Source organism: Choloepus didactylus, chromosome X (assembly GCF_015220235.1).
Source record: "Choloepus didactylus isolate mChoDid1 chromosome X, mChoDid1.pri, whole genome shotgun sequence".
NCBI classification, from domain to species: Eukaryota; Metazoa; Chordata; class Mammalia; order Pilosa; family Megalonychidae; genus Choloepus; species Choloepus didactylus.
In genome coordinates this window covers 123,522,477-123,549,244 of record NC_051334.1, presented here as the reverse complement: position 1 = coordinate 123,549,244, position 26,768 = coordinate 123,522,477, and the positions used below count along the sequence as shown (strand labels likewise).

Genomic DNA, 26,768 nt, shown 5'->3' with positions numbered 1-26,768 from the left:
AACCAGGCATCCTGGCTCCAGGATCAGTACTCTTAACCATGGCACTCCACTGCCTGTGGCCACTGCACTACACAGAGAAGCATGGAGCCAGGATTTGAACCCAGGTCTTCTGTCTCCAGTATCCTGCACACTTAACCACTATGCTCTATTAGCACTGTCATCTGTACATCAAATCATTTCCATTATATTTCTAGATTTGGATTATTGTGTACCATATTTTCCTCTGATGGGGCTCATTTGCAGTTTGTGTCTGCTTTTGAGACTGAATAATGTAACTTTTTGTTTACCCATCTCATAGGTGACACCAGGTTGAAAACTGTGCACGGTGCTGTGACAAGATTCTGTGGTGATTACGGCTTTATTAATGAGTTGATCTACTTTAGTAATGATGCTGTGTCTGGTAATGTGCTTCTGAAAGTTGGACAGAAAGTGACTGCACTTGTTTACGATGACAAAACATCTCGTGGATTGAAAGCAAAGTAAGATTTGCATGAATTTGGGAACAAAATCTTCCTGGTGGGCTTCCAACCTTGCTTCTAATTATTCAACCTGCCTGAGTTGACCTGGTATAGTGGATGTGCTAATTTGTGTAATTTGAAGTCCCACTCACATGACTGTGTAGGGATTTTGATGTTATCTTGGTAGAGGTTTCTGTTTATAAAATTATAAATTGTATATCCTTCTAGTATTTAAAAATGTTATTAATGATAATAATTATTGGACTCTATACCATCCTACAAGTTCCATTTGTCAGGTAAGAAGCCATTTTCTGTAGTATGCATTCATAGAAGTAGAATTGCTAGGTCAAAGGATGTGCAATTTTTACACAGCTTTATAGGGATATTATTTCCATACTATAAATTTTTCCCTTTTTAAGAGTACAATTCAATGAAATTTAAAAATAAATTTGTAGTCATGCAACCATAACTTCAGTTCAGACATTTACCATTTTAATGGGTTTCATCAAATTATCCTTCAGCTCTATTGTACTAATTTACATGGTCAGCAGCAGTAGTGTCAAGGATGGAAATATTATCATCTTTGAAATATTTGCCCATTTGGGGTGTGAAAAGCAGCAGCCTCAAATTTATTTTGTATTTCTTTAAGTATTAGTGAAAGTAGAGCAACTTTTCTTTTCTTAGAGCTATTTATATATTAGGGACATCAGAAAGTTTTTATGTTAGGGAAATCAAAACTTTGTTAGGAAAATTATCACATGAAGGTTTTGCAACCATTTCCTCTAAGACTTTCCATTAACTTTGTTTTATGAAGTTGAAATTCTAGTACTGTAAATGTGTCCATCTTGTCTGTGTATCTTTTGTTTTTGGAAAATGCTCAGAGAGGCTTATTTCACTTCATAATTCACACAAGTATTCACATAGTCTCTCCTCTGAAAGTTTATTTATTGATGTCTAAACATCCATTCTTGCCTGGAATTGATTTAGCCATAGAGAGTAAAAGAAGGATCCAGATCTTGTTTACTAATGGTTGCCCTGTAGTCCCCATACCTTTATTTTACTAACTAATATTTAAATTTAAGTAACTAAATAATTAATTTCCCTACAGAGTTGAAATGTCACTTCTATCATATACAACATTCCCACAGGCATTTGAAACCGTTGAGACATCCTGTTGTGTTCATTTGATTTTATCTTAGTCTTGTGGTATGATAAAATGATTTGAATTACCAAAGCATTTTGATGTTTGGTAGCCTAGTTTCTCTCTTAAAACTTTTATTTATTTTTTTGGAATTTTCCTGGACATTCCCACCTGTTAGTTTTTCTGCATAAATTTAAAAATCACTTTGTGGGCCACCCACTCCCAATAACAAAAACAACAAGAATAAAACTTCTTGAGATTTTCATTTAGGATGACATTGAGTTTATAGATTTAATTCAGGAAGAACTGAAACATTGATAATGGCCTTTTCACCAACAAAGCATGTCTCTCCTTTTATATGCTCCTGAACTGTTTTATAGTTTTCACTGAATAGATTCTGCATGTTTCCTGCTGTTTTTTTCCAAAATATTAAATACTTTGTTTCATTATCAATTTATATTTTCTTTACATTAAGTTTTTAAAATAAATTTCTAATTTAAAATATTTCAAATCATTATTACTATATTTTATATTGTATTTTCAAACTACATTTTTCTTCCTGTATAGGAAAGTATTGACTTTTGTTACATAACTTGGTGGATGATAAACTTACTGAATTCTGTTTTCTTTTCTTATATGCTTGAGATTTACTTTATTTCTATTATCTAGATAGCATCTGCAGTTCTTTAACTGTTTTCTGGAGCTCTGAGAAAGTTGTTTCTGCCTGTTTTTGCTGTTTGTTCAAAGATTCTGTGGTGGGACAGAGCCCTGAATTCTCTCACTGCACCATCTTTATTGGAGTGGGTCCCTTTGTTTTCATATAGTTTTTTTCCTTTGAGCTATTAATATGGAGAAAAATATGAATTATTTTCCTCATATTGAGCCATCCTTACTTTATGGGAATGATGCCCCTTTGGTTATGATATATAATTCTTCTAATGTACTACTGAACTTATTTGCTTACTTTTTGTTGAAAGATATTTGCATCTCCATAAATGAAATTGATCTGTATTTGTCTCTCTTTATGCCAGTTTTATCAGTTTATATAATCAATATTATATTGAGTTTATACAAAGAATTGGGTGCATTTCCTTCATTCTTTATGTTTCTGCCCAATTTAGCATGAGGATTATGTAGTCTGTGAAGTTTATAAGAAGGCACCTCTCAAGCTGAGGTAGCTTTTCCTTTCCTTTGAAAGCTAGTAGCTTTTTAGGTCTTTTCTTGTCATTTGTTTAACAACAAATTTGTTTAACAGAAAACCTACCAACATCTTCATCTATCCCCTCCTCCTCCCAACCTATCAGAATGGAAAAAATGTCCCTGCACCAAGGCCAATTCTCAACATCTGTGATCCAGATCTCATTCCCTTTGCTTTTGCAGAACCTTTTCTCATACTACTGAGTGTTTCTGCTCTGGTATTTTTTAGGATCTCCCTCTTTAAGGACCAGTATCCATCAGCATTTTTTTTCAATGCCCTATCAATTACCTATAATTATATTTTACAAAGGATTACACATCCAATGAATTCACTAATGATGCAAAGACTTTACATCCTCCCATACTGACAGATAAACACACATACGTTCTCTAAGCACAAAACTTGTATTCACAAATAACTTTTTGCTTAAAGACAAAGTTTCGATTAATGATCACAATGGAAATTTAATTATTTAATGCACCCACTATCTAATGCCACCAATAAAATCTAAGCAGTTATATCACAAAACCAGGGTTATATTCAGTGGACATGCATTAATAATCTATACATCTTAACATACCAAAAAAAAAGGAGTTGAATACAAAATTTCCCTTACTTTTTGGTGGTTTTGATAGACCATGTACAGGTTACAAAAAAAAACTAAAAACAGATTTTAAATGTTTCCACTAAAATGGTAAAAAAAAAAAATTGAATAAGCCTTTGAAATTTTCATGCTGGGCTGAAGATTCAAAACATCAAGCTGTCCCCAGTCTGTCAAAATTGACAAATAAATATTTATAGTGACTAGATAGACTTTAATTACAATGATACTGGAGGATTAGTCCCTCCCATCAGAAACCCTTAAGGGGTTAATTTTCCGTGCAAACATATCTTTGTAAATACTGTGGTAATATAAACTTGGAAACATACCATTAGAATCAGGACAGAGATGGCACATAATACACAAGTCAATCTTATCTGACCTGCCAGGATAAAGCCCTCTGGCTCCCAAACACCTGAAACTGTCCCCACCCCCTGCCCTGCCATGGCTTTTGTCTCCATATAAAATTAAATTATGAAGAGTTGAATGTCTTTACCCTACTGTTTGGCATTTTTCTACAGATTATCTTTCACTCCATATCAAGGCAGGAGTCAAATTCTGTTAACCTCTTTCTCTCTAGAGTTTAACCAGCAGAGCATCAAATTTATAAACTGATATGGCAACCCAAAAATGCTGAACACACTTTTCAGACAGAAGTGAACATTTTTTCCCCATCGTTGCTTCTATGTGCCATGTTATTCTTGAAACTTATGTGGCTACCAATAAGAAATGAATAGGGAAGTTGTGAACACATCTTGTACTTTTCATCAAGGCTAAAGTGCAAATCTCCATATCTCTGGTATTTTAAGAGGCAAAAACATCAAACACACATAATTAAGGAACTGAAGTGACAGTAGAATACAAAAAAAGAAAAACTTCTTTGGATACACATGTGAAGACAACATAAAACCAATTTAATTTTTCTTCAGTGAAATCTGTAAATGAAGGTGTGGATGCTCCTCCCCAGGACCAGAAATTTCAAAATTATGATAAGAAAAAATGGAAAAAAGTAACATTGCATGACAATGGACATAAGTTCAGAAAGAACTTCTTTTTAAAATGAGATATTATGGAAGAAAATACCATGAAATTAATAATCCTATGAGAATTGCTTTTAAGCACAGCAAATTTGAGCCTTGGTGTTCATGAAGATACTATAGTTTATTTAGAAAACTATAAATGTACAAGACTCTGGAGGAAAAAAAGTCAGAATACATATTATTTAACATTCTGTAGGCCTAAAATTCTTATTTTTAAGAGCAAACTGAATTTTCACTTAAGAATAAAGAACTATGAAAAATTCCTAGGTCAGAAGAAGGTTCTAAATAGAACCACACTCTGAAAATACATAACTCAGATTTTTTAGAGGAAAGAAAAAGTACAGGATAAGTGCAGCTTCTTCCAAAAAGAAAATCTTAAATTGAAAGGGAAAGACTCTAATAATGTAAACAAGTCTGGCTCAGAAAGAAAACTGAACAACACATCCAAAATTCTGTCCATAAAATTAATGACTGTACATCTTTAATATCAAAGAAATAGGGTATTAATATGTTCATTCTCAGAACTGTTTTTAGGAAATGCTTATTTGTGCTCCTTTGTGGATGTGTAATAAGGTTCTATGGGTTTGTTCACTTTCCAGTATTTCTCACTGATGAATTCCAAAGAAAAAGAGTCATTTAATAAGTGAACTGGCCATTGACTGCTGCTGTGTAAATAGTATACTGCTTCTCACTGGCTGTATCAAGTTTCATCTGGTTTGATTCTCTTTGCTCTGAAGTGCTTCTAAAGCTAACTTTAGCCAAATATTTGGATAAGTGATCAACAGCGGCATTGCCTGAAGTCTTTATGTATCTTGTCTGTGCACTGCCATCTTTTTCCATAAGTGTGGGTTGCAGCCTGAGTACTAACTCAATTTCACTAGCACCATCTATCACTGGATCAGTTGTCACTGTTGCATTGTTATTATCAAGCTCAAGCCCAGAATCATCAGATGTTTCGGTCCATTTGTTTCTGGGTCCTGCCTCCCGTTTGCTATGTGTGGATGCATTACTACAGTGAGAAGTGTCTCCATTATCTTCTGCTCCACCACCATTTTCAATCTGTTGTTTCTTGCCTCTCTGTAGTCTATTCATGGCCTGTATCTTCAGTCCTTCCTCAATGCTGTGACTGAGTGCTTGCTGATTATTGTGCTTGTTGATCCTGGCTAATACTCTCTCTTGATGAGCTTCATATTCATCATGACTTGGATAAATTTTGCTGATGAGTGCATCAAAGTTTGGGTCTGGTCTTAGTGATCTTTTGGAAACTTATTTTTTTTTAAAAAAATACAGTTTTATTGAGATATATTTACATACCCTACAATCATCCACCATGTACAATCATTCACAGTCCATCATATAGTTGTGCATTCATCTCCAGAATCAACTTTTGAACATTTTTCTTACTCCAAAAAAATAAAAATAAAAGTAAAAAAGAACATCCAAACATTCCATACCCCCCATCCCACTCCATTTTTCATCCAGTTTTTTTCCACATTTTGCTACTTATCTGTCCACACACTGGACAAAGGGAGTGTGAGCCACCGAGGTTCTCACAATCACACAGTCACACCAGGTAAGCTACATATTTATGCAGTTGTCTTCAAGAATCAAGACTACTGGGTTGCAGTTCAACAGTTTCAAGTATTTTCTTCTAGCTATTCCAATACATGAAAAACAAAAAATGGATATCGATATAGTGCATCAGAATGCCCTGCAGATTGACCTCCTGACTCCATTTGAAATCTCTCAGCCACTGAAAGTTTGTTTTGTTTCATTTCACTTCCCTCTTTCAGTCAAGAAGATTTTCTCAATCCCACAATGTCATGTCCAGGCTCATCCCCAGGAGTCATATCCCACATTGCCAGGGAGATTTTACTCCCTGAGAGTCAAGTCCCATGTAGTGGGAGGGCAGTGAGTTCACCTGCTGCATGGGCTTAGAGAGAGAGAGGGCCACATCTGAGCAACAAAGAGGCTCTCTGGGGGAGACTCTTAGGCACAATTATAACTAGGCTCAGCATCTCCCAAGGTTGAGGGCTTATCCTACCAAACTGTCAGTCCTCAATGTTTGGGAGAACACCAGTAACAACCCAGGTGGGGAAGTCCAACATTTCTGCATTCTCCCCCATTTCCCCAGGATTCCCTGCAAATATATCCTCATTCTCTGCCCAGATTACTTTGGGATGTATCAAAAATTTCACACTAACCTGTACAAACCTACCAGATCTCACTTCCTGTTCAAAGTTCCATGTAATTAGGGTGTTTGAACAATCTGACCATACACGTTAACTTCTTTAGTATGCTACAGAAAATATAGGTCCTACACCAAGTAATGGAAACTAGCTGTTCCTGACACATAGGACAATCTTTGTTGCCGCTTCAGAGGGCTGTGAAAATGCAGTCCGCACAAAAATGATGTAAACATTCCTTTGTTGTCATGGTGTTCTTCAACAGATCCAAACAAATTGGGCACATTAATTCAATGTGTAGACTTGGAGGTAAAACCCCAATTTCCAAGCCATCCATTATTACCTCCTGTGGTGTTCACTCTAATTCATATAAACTGAGTCCCCATGTTTTGCTTAATGGTTGAGTGCCATTTGTCTGCACTGCCTGAGACATTATGGTTCCTGCCCAGCCCGGAGCTCTGCTGGCTGCGGCCGGAGGGAGAAGCTGTTACAAGCCACCCTGGCTGCTCGTGCCGCTGGACCTCCATCAGCATTTAAACATTCCCCAATCTTAGCTCAGAAAAAACTTCTGGCCTTCAATACTGCTTTTTCTTTTATCTTCCCCCTTTCTTTTGCTGAATCATTCCCTGCTTCCATTGCCTTCCCTCCAGTTATGTGTTGTCACACTGATGTCTGATTCCCCAATCTACCTATGTTCCATGAACCCCAAACTACCCTTGCTCACATATGCAGAAATCACTTGTCAGGGAATATGGAAGTTTGTTTTCAGGCTTTGCCTGTTTTTACCCCAATGAAGCTCTGTACACAGAGGAGCCCTCCAACTACTCTCCTCAGTCCACCTGGATGTCTTGTTCAACTGTGTCTGACTGTGTCAAGTCAAGACTCTTAGTCTCTGAGAAAGTAACTTTTCATTAGATTTAGGTTTTAGGATGCATGTTTGAGGGATAGAAAGATGGTCCAAGATCCTTGAGTTTGGTGAGGTACAGGGATATTGGCAGGAGATGAGAACAGAGAGGAAGAGGTCACATAGATTGTAGATTGGGATAAGGAGTTTGGATTTTACCTGAAGTTTAGTTGAAAGTCTATTAGAAGATTTTAAACAAAGAAAATACAGATTTCATGTACCACTAAAAATAACCATTGGTTGCTGTGTAGAGAATGGATGGTAGTGAGCAAAGTGGGAAGCAAGTGGGTAAAGGAGAAAGTTTGCAATATTGTAGGTGTTAAATAGGAATGGCTTGAACTAGAAGAATAAAGGTGATGACAAGTGGTTGGACTACAAGATATATTTGGAAGGTATTGATATGATTTGCTAATAGATTGGATGAGGATGTCAAAGAAAGGGAGAGGATTGTGGGCTATGCCATTAGGCATTAAGCCATTAGGTGAACTGAGTTACCATTTCCTGAGATGGAGAAGATGGGGAAAAAGTAGTTTTCTTGTATATGGGAAGTTCAGGACATGTTAAATTGTGGACACGTTAAGTTTGAGATGTCTACAGGACAGCCATATTCTAACTCAGTATATATGTGGAAATCAGAGTCATGAGCATTTAGATGGCATTTAGATGCATGGGACTGGTGTGTAGATAAAGAAGAGTCTTGGACCGGAGAAGGATCTAGTGAAGGAAGCTAAGAAGGATCCTCTCCAGGAGAGGGTGGTGACACAGACGCCAGGCAAAATATTGGAAGTAGGGTGTGACCAACTGTCTTAAATGCTAAGAGGTTGAGTGATGAAAGCATAAAAACTTGGCCATTGGATTTGGCAACCTGGAGGCTACTGTTGAGCTTAAGAGCAGTGTCATTGGCACATTGGAATAAAAGCCTAATTGTAGTGGGTGCAGAGATCGTGTTGGAGCATTTCAGAGCTAATCAAGGAAAAAGATATGACCACTAGATGGGAGTACCACACAAACTATTTACTGGGGCTGTGCTTTGACAGGTTGTGTGAGAGGGGAAATCCCTCACAGCAGGGGACCTTTCAGAGACTGTGGGGAAGGGGACCACCCAGATGTGGGAGCAGAGCAAGGAAAAACTCCAGAGCAGAGCTCTTAATAGGACTATTTTAAAAGCAATGGGATATGTAAGAATTTGAGTTTTTCACTGGCAGCCTTCTTTGGGGGGTGTGGGTGGGGACTAACAGGCCTAGGCTGATGTGAATAAATATACAACACACAGGGCCAATATGCAGAGCCCTCTTTAGTTCATTTATATAACAGTGGGTTGAGGAGGGAATGGGAAGTCAGGAAGTTAATCCAGAGGATTCCTTGACTTCCTTTTGCTGAGGGGGTAGCAAGTGAATCCAAGGGAAGTAGATTTGTCTTTTTTTAAGATAGAAGTTTCTAGAATATGTTGAGCCATTAGAGAGAGAAACATTGATGTAGAAGGAAGAGAAGTAGAAACTATAGGAGTCAGGACCTCCTGGAGTCAAGAGAAAATGGTATTGTGTGCTCGGCTGGGGGTCAGCTTGAGGAAGGGCTTGGCTATCCCTCCACTGTCAGGAAAGAGGGTGGAGAAAGCCAGGACAGCTGCCAGGAGGTTGGGACAGGAGCTCCTGTCCAGTGACCTTTATTTTCTCAGAGAAGCAGGAGGCAAGGCCTGCTTATCTGTGTTTACTCAATGAACATAAAATATTTGTGTAATTAAAAAAATAAAATGGCTATGTACTATTGAGGTATGCATAATCTCAGGTTGTGGAAAAGCATATTCATTAGGGAAATAGAGTAAGGTTATCAGGTAGCATTGTGTGCTCATATAAGAATTGTGTCCATCGTTGTAAGTTGTCCTAGACAGCTGAATCCGTTGGTTTTGTTTCCTTTGCTGGAGAGTTCAGTTGCTTGGGCAAAGGAGGAAAATAGCTGGATAGTTGGGCCTTACTGGGTTTGGGTTTTGCCAGCTGAGAATGACAAAGAGGGTAAAGGTCAAGAGCTGATGGTGTTTTCCCTGTTTGGAAATCTTTGGGCTTCTTGAATATTCATATTTGTGCCTTTCATTAAATTTGAGAAGTTTTCTGCCCTTATTTCTTTGAATATTCCCTCTGCCCCTTTCTCTCTTCACCTTCTGGGAATCCTGTAGCACCTATATTGGTGTGCTTGCTGATGTCCCACAGGTCTTAGAACTGCTTCTTTTTCTTAGTCTTTTTCCTTTCTGCTCCTCAGCCTGAAGCATTTCATTTGTCTTCTGTTTGGGATCACTGAGTCTTTCTTCTGCCAGCTCCAGCCTGCTGTTGGAATCCTCTAGGGAATTTTTCATTTCAGTTATTGTGGTCTTCAACTCTAGTAGTTCTGTTTGGTTCCTTTTTAAAATTTCTGTATCTTTATTGAGAGTATCATACTGTTCAGTCACTGTTTTTCTCATATCCTTTAGCTTTTTCTCCATGTTTTCCTTTGTCTCCTGGAGCAAATTGAGGACCACTTTTTAAAACTCTTTGTCTAGTATGTCTAGTATGTCCAAAGTCTGGTCCTCTTTGTTGATGGTTTCTGGATTTTTATCTTGTTCCTTTGGATGGACCATCCTTTCCCATTTCTTTGTTTGTCTTATAATCTTTTGTTGCTCACTATACATCTTAATATTTTAAAGTGTTTACTCTGGGATTCAGTCCCTGAGCTGTTTGTTAAGTCTGTGTCCAGCTAGAGATATGAGAGATTTCCTTGGGTTCCAGGAGCTAACAAAAACAAACCAAAGCAAAAAGTACCTTTCACAGCCTTTGCAAATTGCCTCTGCTTTGGCTCTCCTTCAGCGCTTAACCCTCCTATCAAGGAGATCAGCAGGAGGCAGATGTGAAGTGCAGGGTCTTCTTTGTCTTACCTGAGTCTGTGTGGAGTTGCTTCTTGCCCTGGGCTTGGACTTGCTTGTGGCATTAGGAATTCCCAGTGTACAGAAATCTGAGTGCCCCCTCTTCTCCCTTTGAGATAGGCATTCTACCCCTCCTGGGTGCTCTATTGTAAGACATAATGCAAGTAGTCCCTTGCCCCAGGTCACCTCAGTTTAATTATTCCTTTCACTGCTTTAGCTTTCTGCAAAGTACCTCTCCTTAAGGGCAAATTCTCCTAGGGGGAGCCTGAGACAAGTTTCCACCAGAGATTGGCACTGACATACAGGCAACCCAGTATGTGCTCATGGGTTGCTCTGTTCTCTCTGGATCAGGGCCAGGTTCCCAAAGGGGAAGTGCAGGCTGGCTCCAAACCTCACTGGAGAAGAGATGGGGTAGGGGCTAGCAAGGGCTTCAGGAGCTTCACAGACAGGTTTTCAAGCAGCTTTTTTTTTTTTTTTTTTTTTTTGATTTGCCACTTGACCAGTTACTGCAACCCTTTGACTGTTTTCCAGAGTTTTGAGAGAAATAGCATTGCCAGTTTTTGGTAGCTCATAGATTCGGGGTGGGAGGGTCGGCACACTGGAGCATCTTATGCCACCATTTTGGTTGAGTGGACTGGGAAGGATAATCAGAGGTGGGAGAGTGGGGGATTCCATATGGAACTTGGACAAGGTTCAGTTTCAGTGTGAGTGTGAGTGGGGATGGAGTCAGGAAACAGAGAGGTCAGAGTGTTTTGTGGATCATCCACCTGGATAATGACAGAAGTGAAGCTAGAGAGAGGGGAGTCTGGGGCTGAAGTCCCAGTGAAGTGAAATGACAGCAATGTTGGTGTGGAAAGCTGGAAAGACATCAAGAGAGAAATGGGAATATTTCATGAAGTAAGTTATTAAAACACTAGGGTGTTCATGAACTTGGCTATTCACAAAATAAACATTAGGAACTTTTGAACAAGAAATTCCACTCCTAGGAGTTTATCCTTCATAAATAAATCAGGCAAATAGACAGTGGGTCAGGATACAAGCTAAATGTCTGACAATGTGGAATCAGGTCAATAAATTGTAGCACATCCATTCCATGATTTGCCATATTATCCATTAAAATTATACTTTAACAATCTGTTGACATTTTTGTGATCATTTGGTGATACTTGAATAACATTTATAGTATTAAATTTTCCCTCATAATAGTGTATATATATTTATACATAGTAAAAACATTTGCACCAAGTAAATACCAGAATGTGGTCAGTGGTTTTCTCTAGTTAGGTAGTTAAAATATGGATTATAGGTAATTGTTTTATGCTTTTGGCTCATCTGCACTTCTACTTTTTATATCATGAACATGTATTATTTGTGTAATTAAAAAATCAAAATATAAAATAAGGCTATTTCACTTCCAGTGAACAAAAAGGTTTGGATGCCTCCCTGTTGTAGCCAGATTAAAGCCCTAGTTTGACTTAGCCTTTGTTGAGACTTTGAGGTTCTTTTTCCAACTTTGTCTCATGCAATGTGCCCACAGTATCCCAGTCCTGAATCTTACAGCTTTCCTCAATATTTCTGAACTTGGCTTATGTTTTTCTGCTCCTTTTACTGTCTGCCCAGCCCTGTTCCCAGCTACTCCCCCACCCCCACTTGCCAGGTGAATTCTTTCTCTTCTTTAACAGACCAGGTCAAATCCCAATTTCTCCAACAAACTGCCTTCTATTTGCCCAGTCTGAAATCCTCCCACTCCTAGGATTTCCCAGAATTCAGTTCTTGAAATTGTTTTATATCATTTATCACAACTTGCTTTGAAGTGGTTATTTTTATCTTTTACTCCCATTTGATTGTGAATTCCTGGAGGGCAAGAACAGTGTATCTTTTATATTTGAATCTAAAACTATCAGAGCATAATGCATTCAATTTGTTGGGTGTGCAAATGATTTTAGATGCATGAAAATATGAAACAAAGCTATTATCTTTACCATCTCATGTCTCACATATTAGTCAGCTGAATATATTTATCAGTGTTTATAACAGTTTTTAAACCATTTCTTGAACAATGATGATTTAATTAAATGTTTCCCATTTTTCAACTTTTGTTATGTTTGAATGTTTCCTTTGTTGTACAGGTGTATTCTTTCTGTGATAATTGCCATGGTGATGGATCACCATACACCCCTTCCAGAGTTTTAATTGGTTGTGTTACCTCTGTAATGGAAGGTGCTGGCTACATTGATCACACAAGTTACTTCTCTCTAGAGGTTATGTGTAATGGTATGATTTACACTTTTTATTTAAAATTAGGTTTTGCTTGTTTTTAAAAATGTTATAGCTTGGATTTAGATGTACTTACAGGAATCAGAGAGTCAAATTTGGAACATGCTTAATTTGTTGAGAGGGTTTTAGTGCTAGAACTACTTCTCCATTGTACTTACTTCCAATCCATGGGGCTCTTGAATGTTTGAGCTGGGCCTTTGTTGTTAAAGACGGTGTAAAGCATAAGGTCAGATATGTAATGTTTTTAAAAACATATGCTATAATTTTTGTATGTTCCTTTATCAAATACAACCATTAATATCTGTGTAATTTCTCTGTTCATACAGGTATTGAATTTCTAATATAACTAGAAATATTACCATTATACAGAGTACTATTACTTTTAAAATGAGGTTTGAAGTTAGCATTGTACCTTTCAGTGTGTGTGCATGTGTGTGCACTGTTGAATGCTATTTGTAATTAACAGATATAACAGTTTGTTTTTTTTATCCCTAAAGCAATGGTGTGTTCATTTGCCTATGCTATTTGTGTTGAATTCAGCAACTGTTATTGAGGTACCTGCTATGCTCATGATAGAGTGTTGGATATTAGAGAGACCAAGATGGGTAAGACTTGATCAAGCCCTGCCTGCAAAGAGCTAACAGATGGTTTTATTGTTGGCTCTTTCAAATAGTCATATAATATGGTAAGAACAGCCTTGCTGGGCAGAGCAGAGAGAATGATTGATGGCTATGGGGAGAACTGGGGAAGGCTGAGTCAATGAAGTGCTCTCTGAGCTGGATCCCATCCCCCAGCTACCCCTGCAGGGCTGAATTTTGAAAGAGGGATAGAAGCAAAAACATGGTGTCTGTTGTAGACCAATCAACTGCCGTTTAACTTGGGACAAAAGGAAGTTAGCTCAGCCCCACCAGGCATCTTGTTGTTTTACTTTTTGTGGATGTAAAGGCCAGGACTTGAACTTAGTTGCCAACCCTGGTGTCCTCCAAAATGACATTGCCAGGTGGCCAGCTGGGATTTTAAGACCTATTTAGTCAGCAATCCCCAATTCTGGGAGAAGAGGCCCCAGTGATTGCTTGGCTCCAAAGGAATCTCTCAGTTCCTATAACCACATCAACAGGAAGTGGTAGCCCTCGCTAAGAGAATTCTCATGATGGGAGAGACTTGACTATGTTTGTAATGGTGAGGGATTGATTGAAGGTGCAGAAATGGTCAGGAATGTCTGACGGAAGGAGATTTGAAGTTTTAGTTCCATCAGTGTGGCTCATGGGAAATGTTAACATCAGTAATGGGTCTCAGATTGTTTATGTGTGAAAACAATAAATTTTTAACCATTTTGATGAAGGATGTAACTTCCATCCTTGCAAATTTCCATTCATGTTCCTCTATTCAGTTTTTCCAATTATATGCCCAATAACAGACTTGCAGGACCATATGGCAATCCCATGCTTATTTTCCTTTGGAACCACCACATTACCCTCCATATGGGCTGCATCATTCTGCTTCCCCACCAACGGTGATTAGATACATCCCTTTCTCCACATTTTCTCCAGTACTTGTATCCCTCTGTTTATTTTTTAGATGGTTTTATTCACACACCATACATTCCACCCTAAGTAAACAATGAATGGTTCCTTGTATAATCACAGAGTTATGCATTCACCACCACTATCTATATGAGGACATTTCCATTTCTTCCACAAAGAAAAAGGAAGAAGCAAAAAAAAAAAAAGGAAAAAAAAGGAAAAAAAAGACAACTAAAAAGCAACCAAACAAAAAATAAAATTAAAATACACTAAAAAAATCAGACAACCACACCAATGCCAAGAATCCCACACCTCTCACTTATATCCCCCTCTTATGGACATTTAGCTTTGATATATTGCCTTTTCTTGAAATACGGCCATTTTCCAGTATTCTGAGCACAGCCATCTCCAAAAGCCTCTGTTTTTATTTATTTATTTATTATGTTTTTCTGTCAGTCCCTCCTCTTTTCTGCTGGGAGAGACCTAAAGTTTCCTTTCCTGCTAGCTCTGGGTTTATCTGTATTTGTAGCTTATATTCAGTAGTCCAAATTTGCTAATTAAAACTGCAGTTGGAGCTTGGTTGAGTTACTTTCCCTTGCTCCAGGTAGCCTACTTCTTTTTTCAACAGGAAGGTGTTTCAGCTCAGTCTGCCATGTTGTTGGGGGAAGAGGTGCCAGCTCAACAGTTTGGGGAGATTTACTTTCAGTTCTATGCTGTGATCTCAGCCATTCCACCTTCCCAGGCTGGTGTACATTGTGTGTCCAATTACAGGTGTCCTCCAACAGTTGTTTTGGACTATATGCTAGTTGTTCTTGGATATTTACTAGTTGCTCTAGAGGACTACCTAAATTCCACACATCTCTATGCTGCCACCCTGTCCTGCCTCCCTGTGTTTGTTTTCTATGCTAGCAGGGCATTTTCTTGAAGATTATGAGCAAACTCAAGCATGAAGTAATAACCACTGCATTTATTGAAGTCTTTTTATTTATCAGGCCCCATGCTCTACACTATTTGTAGCATCTCAGTAATCAAAACCCATGTTTCTCTTAAATAACTTCTTGCAAGGCCCATCCCTGGTATGTTGAGCCCTATATGAAGCCTATGTCTGGACTGTGCCAGACTACACAGTAAACTCTGAACCAGTAAAATCTGCTGTTTATGACAGTAAGATTGTCATGGCAGCAGGATAAAACATCCTGAGCCTCTGGGCCACTTTGGGGCTGAAGCAATGAGTGTCATTAGCTACCAGGGAGCTGGGTAGTCTCCTTGAGGCCCACATCTTCCTTCTACCTTTGACTCTGCACTTGGGCTGTACTCCTTCAGCCACTACTCCTAGATTTGAACTTATATTTTGTCTTCAAAATCCATTCTCCCTCAGGCCTTCCTCCCAGTTATCTGATTAGAGAAGTCCCTAATAAGCTAATAAGCTAATTGGTGAGTGATTGATTATAAGGCTGCAGAAAGACTCCATTTTAGTAGGTTATGGGACCAAATGTCTGAATGCAGTGGAGGAAGGTCAGTCAGTATGAAAGGTTAACATGAGAATTTAGGGATTCCTGTTTGCATCTGCATGTGTGCTTTGCCTATGCCCTATCTGAGTGTTCACTATCATTCTGTAATGCACATTGCAGAGATATCAGAGAGGTAGATGTTGGTCTGAGTCATACCTTTGAGTTGAAACCTTTTAACAAGCTAAGGGTATACATAGTGGGAAGTAGCTGGTGGGAAGGCAACCAAGGACAGAGATATCCAGTGTAGGTTAGAGGGATTGGGGAGAACACACAGTCCTCCAATCTCTCCTGTCCTGCTACTTTCCTCATGCTACACGTGGAGTCTAGAAAACTTGCCAGCTTAACTTTACATGGCCAAGTGGAAGCAAAACCAAGAGCAAAGCTGAAGATAAGCCAGTGAAATCTCTAACTCATATGTCTCCCTAATTGCAATGGTCACAAAGCCTGTTTCCCATGTCTGGTGGCCCCTTTGCTAAGCAATCAGCCCTCATCATCTTCCTGCCTGCTCATGGTAATCTGAGAAGCCAGGGACTACTTGCATTCTCAGAAAGGTAAGTAACTTGCCCAAGGACACATAACTAGTGGAGAAATTTTCCAGCACTGGAACAGCCAGTGATGGCCGTAGCATGAATCCTGGAGCAGGTGATGGGACTCCAGTAATGACTATTTGTGAAAATCATTTAAGGTGGGTTCTACTTCTACAGTGGCAACATTAGGTGTTGTACAGACCTGCTCCCCAATGAGACCAGTGAAAGGGAGGGAGGGAGAGAGAGAGAGAGAGAGAGAGAGAGAGAGAGAGAGAGAGAGAGAGAGAGAGAGAGAGAATAACAACCATTTGAAGTCTCTGGAAATGGTCCTAAGGGCATACAGCAAATTAAGAGACATTTGGCCAATATAATCTACTAAAACTCAGTAAGAACAGTGAGAGTATATGGCATTTGAAGCACATCTTGCTCCCTCCCATCTTCCTCTCAGCTCACTGTGATGGAAACTTCTCTAGATGGAGATGAGCCAAAAACCCAGGGATCTCTCTGGCCACAGACCCCTGCAGAGGGATAGGGTATCTTCCTGTGGTGAAAAGGGTAGTCAGGGTGGTCTCACTCTGCCATCAGTTACCTGTTGTCAAGGTTAAGGTCTCATTTGTTCCTGTGGTGATGACAGCATATGAGAACTTGAATCCCCAGCAAATGAGGAGAACTGAATATGGCAAAGAAGAAGGCTGACATGACAAGCTCTAAACATAAGCAAGCTCTAAACAGATACTTGCTGTCTTTTCTTCTCTCAGTTTTTTAAAAAGCCAAATATACAAAGTGATAATTATACTAATAAACTTTTAAGATTTGTAGCATATAGACACAATATGTATAACAATAATACCATCAAAAGGGGAAAAGTGAAATAAAGCCATATAGAAGCAACATTTCTACATCTTACTCCAGTATACTTAATATATTAAGTATTAAGTTAATATAAATCTGAAGCAGATTCTGGGAAGTTTTTTTGTTTGTTTGTTTGTTTGTTTTTTTTGCATGCCTGATTCCTTTTTATTCTTTGAGAACCTTCTGAAACACTTGGCTCCATTTCTACAGAAGAGAAAACTGAGGTTGGAGGAAACCAATTTATCCAAAACACTGAAATCTGTTTTTAGAAAAGGTGAGCAAAGCCATAAGCTCTTTGCACAGACATTTTTCCAGCCCAAGAGTGAAATATATCCACCTCCTTCTTCCAAAATTGCCATCTGTCCAGCTAACTTTAAATGAAGGACAAAGGGGGGATACTCAAGCCACAGAGATAGAGAAGTGGGAGGTTTTCTGATTAGACTGGAAAGTTCTTCAAAGTCTTAAAAAAGCAGGGTTCAGCAAGAGATTTGTGGGTGTTTGGAGGGACCCTGAGTCGCCTGGGCCTGGCTTGGGGGGTGCAGCCTGCGGGGTTCACAGCTCTGCAATGTGGGGTGCTCTGCACAGGAGCAGCCACGGGGACTGAGGCCAGGTGGCCGAGTGTGGGGCGCATGGCTGCTGTGGGGCCTAGCCTGGTCACGGGGCTGGGGGTGCCTGACGCTGGAAGATGGCTGCAGGAGACCACCACATGCCTGGCACATGATTTCCAAGGGGAGATGCCAGATGGGAGTGTCCACTCCCTGGGGGCCTTCTGTGCCTGCGGGCTGAGCATCTGGGCCTTTGTTGGCGGAAGTTACCCAACCAGGAGCTGCTCCCGGGACACGGCCCCTCATCTTTTTCCTGGGACACGCCCCGAAGCAAGACAGTTGGGTTATCACAGGCAGCTGCCCCCAGAGAGGACCCATCGCCCTCCAGGCTTCTTATGAAATCATGACTGGGACAAAAGGGGCAGGAGATGGTGTAGATCTACTTGAAACCTCTTGAAAACTCAAGGTTTTGCCTTGACGGTTTCCGAGCCTGATGTGTTTTTCTTCTAACAGTAAGCCCTCTCAACTGGCTGAAAGGGACCTTAGAGGCTGCACTGACCTGTGTTCAGGTTGTAAGTAAATGTCCTTCTATGAGAAGACTTGCACTTCGCTGGCACCCTGCCCTTCTGGAGGAAAGGGCTGGGCGAGAGAGGACTGTTACCAAGCAAAGGCGGTGAATTCTTCCCCACTGTGCTCAAACAGGAGAGCAGATGGCCTTCCTTTGGTTAAGGTATACTCGTAGTTGATGCCTTAATTTGGACATTTTCATGGACTTCAGACTGTAAATTTGTAAGCAAATAAACCCCCTTTATAAAAGCCAATCCATTTCTAGTGTTTTGCATAATGGCAGCATTAGCAAACTGGAATGTAGTATAAAAATAAAATATTTGGCAACAACACGTAGGGATAAGAAAGTTCTGAAAGGCAACAGAATAAAATAAATCCAGGACATTTTTTCTAGAAATGGTAAGCTAGATTATTTGGATGAGCGCGTCCCTGAATATAGTTAAAAGTGCTGAGTGAAAATATACTATCATCATAAAGGCAACAAGAACTGGGGAATTGCCAATCAAGATTCCAGGGGAAAGTCAAAACCTGGAGAGACAAGGGGAATATAAGCATATCAAAGGTGCCTTGTCTCTGAGGGCGTTTTTTGATCCTTAACAAACTTGAGCTTTGGTTCTGTAGGCTTGTATGGTAAGGAGGAAGTCCTCCTGGGCTCAATCAAGGCATAAAGTCATAGGGAAGACCTCCCCCCATATCAGACTAGAACATCAGAGAGCTACATTCTCAGAGGAAAGGTTAATCAAAGCAAAGCCTCACTCCAGCCACCCCAGAGTACTAACAGAAGGTATCCTAGGCGCTGAGTTAAGCAGAAGAAAAAGTGGCAAAGGGGAGAAGAAAAAAAGAAAAGATGGGTTCTCCCTCTGATTTGCAGCCTGAGCCAGGAGGAGGAGAGTGGTTTGTGTTTTTCTTTTCTTTTTTGTGAAGGCGGGCAGTTGGGGAGGGAGTGTTCAAAGAACCTCAAGCTTTGGAATTGGTTTAAGGCACCTTGCAGAAGTAAATGCAAATCCTTTCTAAAGTAAGGCACTATCACTCAAGGATTTGGGTATCACCACAAATAATTTTCAAGGGCAATAAGTAGCACACAGTCAGAGCTAACCAAATAAACAAGTTAACAGTGCACCAACAGTGAGAACCAGCAGACACAATATACAACCAGCACAGACCCCCAACATACTTCAAATACTGGAACTATAAAATTTTGAAATAACTAATCTTAATAGTTAAAATAAACAAATGATAAGCTTGAAACATCTCCAAGTTATCACTTAAGACTTAGAAGTTTTGAAGAAAACCCCTAGGTTCTAAAAGCCATATAGTGACCTTAGTCTAAAATGATAATGGTGGCATTTATGGTTAACTTAGAGAAGCCCACAAGGAAGTCCCAAAGTATTACATGGAAACAGCAAAGACTTCCAGTGTGAACTGAAACATCCCAAAGCTAATGTTACCTTAATGATTCCCAACAGTCTTTCCTTGGCACGCAGTTTTAATTTGCTGCAGATTACCAGGAAAGTTCTCCTTTTCCACCAGTCACCTCTTTCACAGATCTCTTACAGTGATGGGGAATAATTGCAATCCTTGGGGAAATATTTGTAGCCTAATGAATATATGAGAGAAAATGTACAGATATTCATAACTATAGAGAAAAGATTATAAGGAAAAATTTAGCCCTGCCATAACCAAAAGAATTTATATCATGTATTCAGTTAAAAACTCAACAAAAGGAGACTAAGTCTTACTCTCTTGGCTAGCCATCATGACCTTTACAGATCTTCAATGTCTTACTACCCTTTGATCTAATGAACAAATACTTTGACTTTCTTTGTTTTCAAATTCATGTTTGACCTCTTTTAAAGTGAATATTTATCTCATCTCAAATGTGTATTGATTTTTCCTTTTCAGCAGTCTCTTTTTTGCCTGTTTCAGAAAACAACTTGATCAAGGTATAATTTATTATCAAAAATGTCACCAATTTTAAGAGTTCAGTTCAGCAATTTGGAGTAAAATAATAGATCTTTGTAACCACCACCACAATCCAGTTTCAGAATATTTCCTTCACTCAAAAAAATTTCCTTGTACCTGTTGGTGGTCAATCCCTGATCCCGTCCTCAGGCAAACATTGATCTACTTTCAAATGTCTCAAGAAATTTGCCTTTTTTGAAAATTTTAGCATGTATGAAATAGCATGTATAGTATTTCTCTCCTTCTTGCTCTATATATTCCACTGGATGGGTAGACCACATTTTGTTTATTCAGTTATCAGCTAATGGATATTCAGATTGTTCCACTTTTTGGTTATTATGATCAATGCTGCTAAAACATTTGTGTATAAGTTTTTCAAATACCTTCCCTTCCTTGGGGGATCACTTGGCTATTCCTGGAAGAAGAGAGGATGGAATCTTTCACTGTACTCATATATAAAACAGAATCTGTAAAATTCATGTTATAAACCTATACAATTCTCACATCAAGAGCTAATGTGTAGTAGTTCCCATTTGCTGACTAGTTGTCTCTACCCTTATTTCTTCCTACAAGTATGGCTTAGGAAATGACAAAAGCCATAGATGTCATATGCATATATGCATCTGTGTGTAAAATCTCTTCAGAGAATAGAAAATTATAAATATTTTCTAGTGGGGTTGTGAAAGACCCAAGCAAACTTCTATAAATGGAAAATGCAACACCAAAATTTCAAATTCTATGGACAGGTCAGGCAGCAGATTGGACACAGTAGAGGAGACAATTAGTGAACTAGAAGATAGAAAAAAAATTATTTAAAATATAGCAATTCAGGGAGGCGGGGCAAGATGGCAGACTGGTGAGCTGTATGTTTTAGTTACTCCTCCAGGAAAGTAGGTAGAAAGCCAAGAATTGCGTAGACTGGACACCACAGAGCAATCTGACTTTGGGCATACTTCATACAACACTCATGAAAACGTGGAACTGCTGAGATCAGCGAAATCTGTAAGTTTTTGCTGCCAGGGGACCCGCGCCCCTCCCTGCCAGGCTCAGTCCTGAGGGAGGAGGGGCTGTCACCTCCGGGAAGGAGAAGGGAGAACTGCAGTGGCAGCCCTTATCGGAAACTCATTCTACTGATTCAAACTCCAACCATAGATAGACTGTGACCAGACACCAGAGAATCTGAGAGCAGCCAGCCCAGCAGAGAGGAGACAGGCATAGAAAAAAACAACACGAAAAACTCCAAAACAAAAGTGGAGGATTTTTGGAGTTCTGGTGAACATAGAAAGGGGAAGGGCCCTGAGGCGCATATGCAAATCCCAAAGAAAAGCTGATCTCTCTGCCCTGTGGACCTTTCCTTAATGGCCCTGGTTGCTTTCTTTCTTAGCATTTCAATAACCCATTAGATCTCTGAGGAGGGCCCGTTTTTTTTTTTGTTTTTTTTTTTTAAATCCTTTTTTTCTTTTTCTAAAACAATTACTCTAAGAAGCCCAATACAGAAAGCTTCAAAGACTTGCTATTTGGGCAGGTCAAGTCAAGAGCAGAACTAGGAGAGCTCTGAGACAAAACGCAATAATCCAGTGGCTGAGAAAATTCACTAAACACCACAACTTCCCAAGAAAAGGGGGGTGTCCACTCACAGCCATCATCCTGGTGGACAGGAAACACTCCTGCCCATCGCCAGCCCCATAGCCCAGAACTGCCCCAGACAACCCAGTGTGACGGAAGGGCTTCAAATAACAGGCACACACCACAAAACTGGGCGAGGACATTAGCCTTCCCTGCAACCTCAGCTGATTGTCCCAGAGTTGGGAAGGTAGAGCAGTGTGAATTAACAAAGCCCCATTCAGCCATCATTTGAGCAGACTGGGAGCCTCCCCTACACAGCCCAGCAGCCCAGAACTGCCCTGGGGGGACGGCACTCACCTGTGACATAGCACAGTCATCCCTCAACAGAGGACCCGGGGTGCACGGCCTGGAAGAGGGGCCCACTTGCAAGTCTCAGGAGCCATACGCCAATACCAAGGACTTGTGGGTCAGTGGCAGAGACAAACTGTGGCAGGACTGAACTGAAGGATTAGACTATTGCAGCAGCTTTAAAACTCTAGGATCACCAGGGAGATTTGATTGTTAGAGCCACCCCCCCCTCCCTGACTGCCCAGAAACACGCCCCATATACAGGGCAGGCAACACCAACTACACACGCAAGCTTGGTACACCAATTGGACCCCACAAGACTCACTCCCCCACTCACCAAAAGGCTAAGCAGGGGAGAACTGGCTTGTGGAGAACAGGTGGCTCGTGGACACCACCTGCTGGTTAGTTAGAGAAAGTGTACTCCACGAAGCTGTAGATCTGATAAATTAGAGATAAGGACTTCAATTGGTCTACAAATCCTAAAAGAACCCTATCAAGTTCAGCAAATGCCACGAGGCCAAAAACAACAGAAAATTATAAAGCATATGAAAAAACCAGACGATATGGATAACCCAAGCCCAAGCACCCAAATCAAAATACCAGAAGAGACACAGCACCTAGAGCAGCTACTCAAAGAACTAAAGATGAACAATGAGACCATAGTACGGGAGACAAAGGAAATCAAGAAGACCCTAGAAGAGCATAAAGAAGACATTGCAAGACTAAATAAAAAAATGGATGATCTTATGGAAATTAAAGAAACTGTTGACCAAATTAAAAAGATTCTGGACACTCATAGTACAAGACTAGAGGAAGTTGAACAACGAATCAGTGACCTGGAAGATGACAGAATGGAAAATGAAAGCATAAAAGAAAGAATGGGGAAAAAAATTGAAAAAATCGAAATGGACCTCAGGGATATGATAGATAATATGAAACGTCCAAATATAAGACTCATTGGTGTCCCAGAAGGGGAAGAAAAGGGTAAAGGTCTAGGAAGAGTATTCAAAGAAATTGTTGGGGAAAACTTCCCAAATCTTCTAAACAACATAAATACACAAATCATAAATGCTCAGCGAACTCCAAATAGAATAAATCCAAATAAACCCACTCCGAGACATATACTGATCACACTATCAAACACAGAAGAGAAGGAACAAGTTCTGAAAGCAGCAAGAGAAAAGCAATTCACCACATACAAAAGAAACAGCATAAGACTAAGTAGTGACTACTCAGCAGCCACCATGGAGGCGAGAAGGCAGTGGCACGATATATTTAAAATTCTGAGTGAGAAAAATTTCCAGCCAAGAATACTTTATCCAGCAAAGCTCTCCTTCAAATTTGAGGGAGAGCTTAAATTTTTCACAGACAAACAAATGCTGAGAGAATTTGCTAACAAGAGACCTGCCCTACTGGAGATACTAAAGGGAGCCCTACATACAGAGAAACAAAGAAAGGACAGAGAGACTTGGAGAAAGGTTCAGTACTAAAGAGATTCGGTATGGGTACAATAAAGGATATTAATAGACAGAGGGGAAAAATATGACAAACATAAACCAAAGGATAAGATGGCTGATTCAAGAAATGCCTTCACGGTTATAACGTTGAATGTAAATGGATTAAACTCCCCAATTAAAAGATATAGATTCGCAGAATGGATCAAAAAAAATGAACCATCAATATGTTGCATACAAGAGACTCATCTTAGACACAGGGACACAAAGAAACTGAAAGTGAAAGGATGGAAAAAAATATTTCATGCAAGCTACAGCCAAAAGAAAGCAGGTGTAGCAATATTAATCTCAGATAAAATAGACTTCAAATGCAGGGATGTTTTGAGAGACAAAGAAGGCCACTACATACTAATAAAAGGGGCAATTCAGCAAGAAGAAATAACAATCGTAAATGTCTATGCACCCAACCAAGGTGCCACAAAATACATGAGAGAAACACTGGCAAAACTAAAGGAAGCAATTGATGTTTCCACAATAATTGTGGGAGACTTCAACACATCACTCTCTCCTATAGATAGATCAACCAGACAGAAGACCAATAAGGAAATTGAAAACCTAAACAATCTGATAAATGAATTAGATTTAATAGACATCTACAGGACATTACATCCCAAATCACCAGGATACACATACTTTTCTAGTGCTCACGGAACTTTCTCCAGAATAGATCATATGCTGGGACATAAAACAAGCCTCAATAAATTTAAAAAGATTGAAATTATTCAAAGCACATTCTCTGACCACAATGGAATACAATTAGAAGTCAATAACCATCAGAGACTTAGAAAATTCACAAATACCTGGAGGTTAAACAACACACTCCTAAACAATCAGTGGGTTAAAGAAGAAATAGCAAGAGAAATTGCTAAATATATAGAGACGAACGAAAATGAGAACACAACATACCAAAACCTATGGGATGCAGCAAAAGCAGTGCTAAGGGGGAAATTTATAGCACTAAACGCATATACTAAAAAGGAAGAAAGAGCCAAAATCAAAGAACTAATGGATCAACTGAAGAATCTAGAAACTGAACAGCAAAGCAATCCTAAACCAAGTACAAGAAAAGAAATAACAAGGATTAAAGCAGAAATAAATGACATAGAGAACAAAAAAACAATAGAGAGGATAAATATCACCAAAAGTTGGTTCTTTGAGAAGATCAACAAGATTGACAAGCCCCTAGCTAGACTGACAAAATCAAAAAGAGAGAAGACCCATATAAACAAAATAATGAATGAAAAAGGTGACATAACTGCAGATCCTGAAGAAATTAAAAAAATTATAAGAGGATACTATGAACAACTGTATGGCAACAAACTGGATAATGTAGAGGAAATGGACAATTTCCTGGAAACATATGAACAACCTAGACTGACCAGAGAAGAAATAGAAGACCTCAACCAACCAATCACAAGCAAAGAGATCCAATCAGTCATCAAAAATCTTCCCACAAATAAATGCCCAGGGCCAGATGGCTTCACAGGGGAATTCTACCAAACTTTCCAGAAAGAACTGACACCAATCTTACTCAAACTCTTTCAAAACATTGAAGAAAATGGAACACTACCTAACTCATTTTATGAAGCTAACATCAATCTAATACCAAAACCAGGCAAAGATGTTACAAAAAAGGCAAACTACCGGCCAATCTCCCTAATGAATATAGATGCAAAAATCCTCAACAAAATACTTGCAAATCGAATCCAAAGACACATTAAAAAAGTCATGCACCATGACCAAGTGGGGTTTATTCCAGGCATGCAAGGATGGTTCAACATAAGAAAATCAATCAATGTATTACAACACATTAACAAGTCAAAAGGGAAAAATCAATTGATCATCTCAATAGATGCTGAAAAAGCATTTGACAAAATCCAACATCCCTTTTTGATAAAAACACTTCAAAAGGTAGGAATTGAAGGAAACTTCCTCAACATGATAAAGAGCATATATGAAAAACCCACAGCCAGCATAGTACTCAATGGTGAGAGACTGAAAGCCTTCCCTCTAAGATCAGGAACAAGACAAGAATGCCCGCTGTCACCACTGTTATTCAACATTGTGCTGGAATTGCTAGCCACGGCAATCCAGCAAGACAAAGAAATAAAAGGCATCCAAATTGGAAAAGAAGAAGTAAAACTGTCATTGTTTGCAGATGATATGATCTTATATCTAGAAAACCCTGAGAAATCGACGATACAGCTACTAGAGCTAATAAACAAATTTAGCAAAGTAGCGGGATACAAGGTTAATGCACATAAGTCAGTAATGTTTCTATATGCTAGAAATGAACAAACTGAAGAGACACTCAAGAAAAAGATACCATTTTCAATAGCAACTAAAAAAACCAAGTACCTAGGAATAAACTTAACCAAAGATGTAAAAGACCTATACAAAGAAAACTACATAACTCTACTAAAAGAAATAGAAGGGGACCTTAAAAGATGGAAAAATATTCCATGTTCATGGATAGGAAGACTAAATGTCATTAAGATGTCAATTCTACCCAAACTCATCTACAGATTCAATGCAATCCCAATCAAAATTCCAACAACCTACTTTGCAGACTTGGAAAAGCTAGTTATCAAATTTATTTGGAAAGGGAAGATGCCTCGAATTGCTAAAGACACTCTAAAAAAGAAAAACGAAGTGGGAGGACTTACACTCCCTGACTTTGAAGCTTATTATAAAGCCACAGTTGCCAAAACAGCATGGTACTGGCACAAAGATAGACATATAGATCAATGGAATCGAATTGAGAATTCGGAGATAGACCCTCAGATCTATGGCCGACTGATCTTTGATAAGGCCCCCAAAGTCACTGAACTGAGTCATAATGGTCTTTTCAACAAATGGGGCTGGGAGAGTTGGATATCCATATCCAAAAGAATGAAAGAGGACCCCTACCTCACCCCCTACACAAAAATTAACTCAAAATGGACCAAAGATCTCAATATAAAAGAAAGTACCATAAAACTCCTAGAAGATAATGTAGGAAAACATCTTCAAGACCTTGTATTAGGCGGCCACTTCCTAGACTTTACACCCAAAGCACAAGCAACAAAAGAGAAAATAGATAAATGGGAACTCCTCAAGCTTAGAAGTTTCTGCACCTCAAAGGAATTTCTCAAAAAGGTAAAGAGGCAGCCAACTCA

The 26,768-nt window shown here is 39.3% G+C and overlaps 1 protein-coding gene and 1 pseudogene across 1 annotated transcript in view; both read right to left on the bottom strand.

Moving 5' to 3' along the window:
* LOC119523043 (ankyrin repeat domain-containing protein 26-like) overlaps window positions 1-26,768 on the bottom strand; it is a 65,664-nt gene that overhangs the window by 3,497 nt on the left and 35,399 nt on the right. The window lies entirely within an intron of this gene.
* On the bottom strand, window positions 4,980-7,122 carry LOC119523040 (annotated as a pseudogene).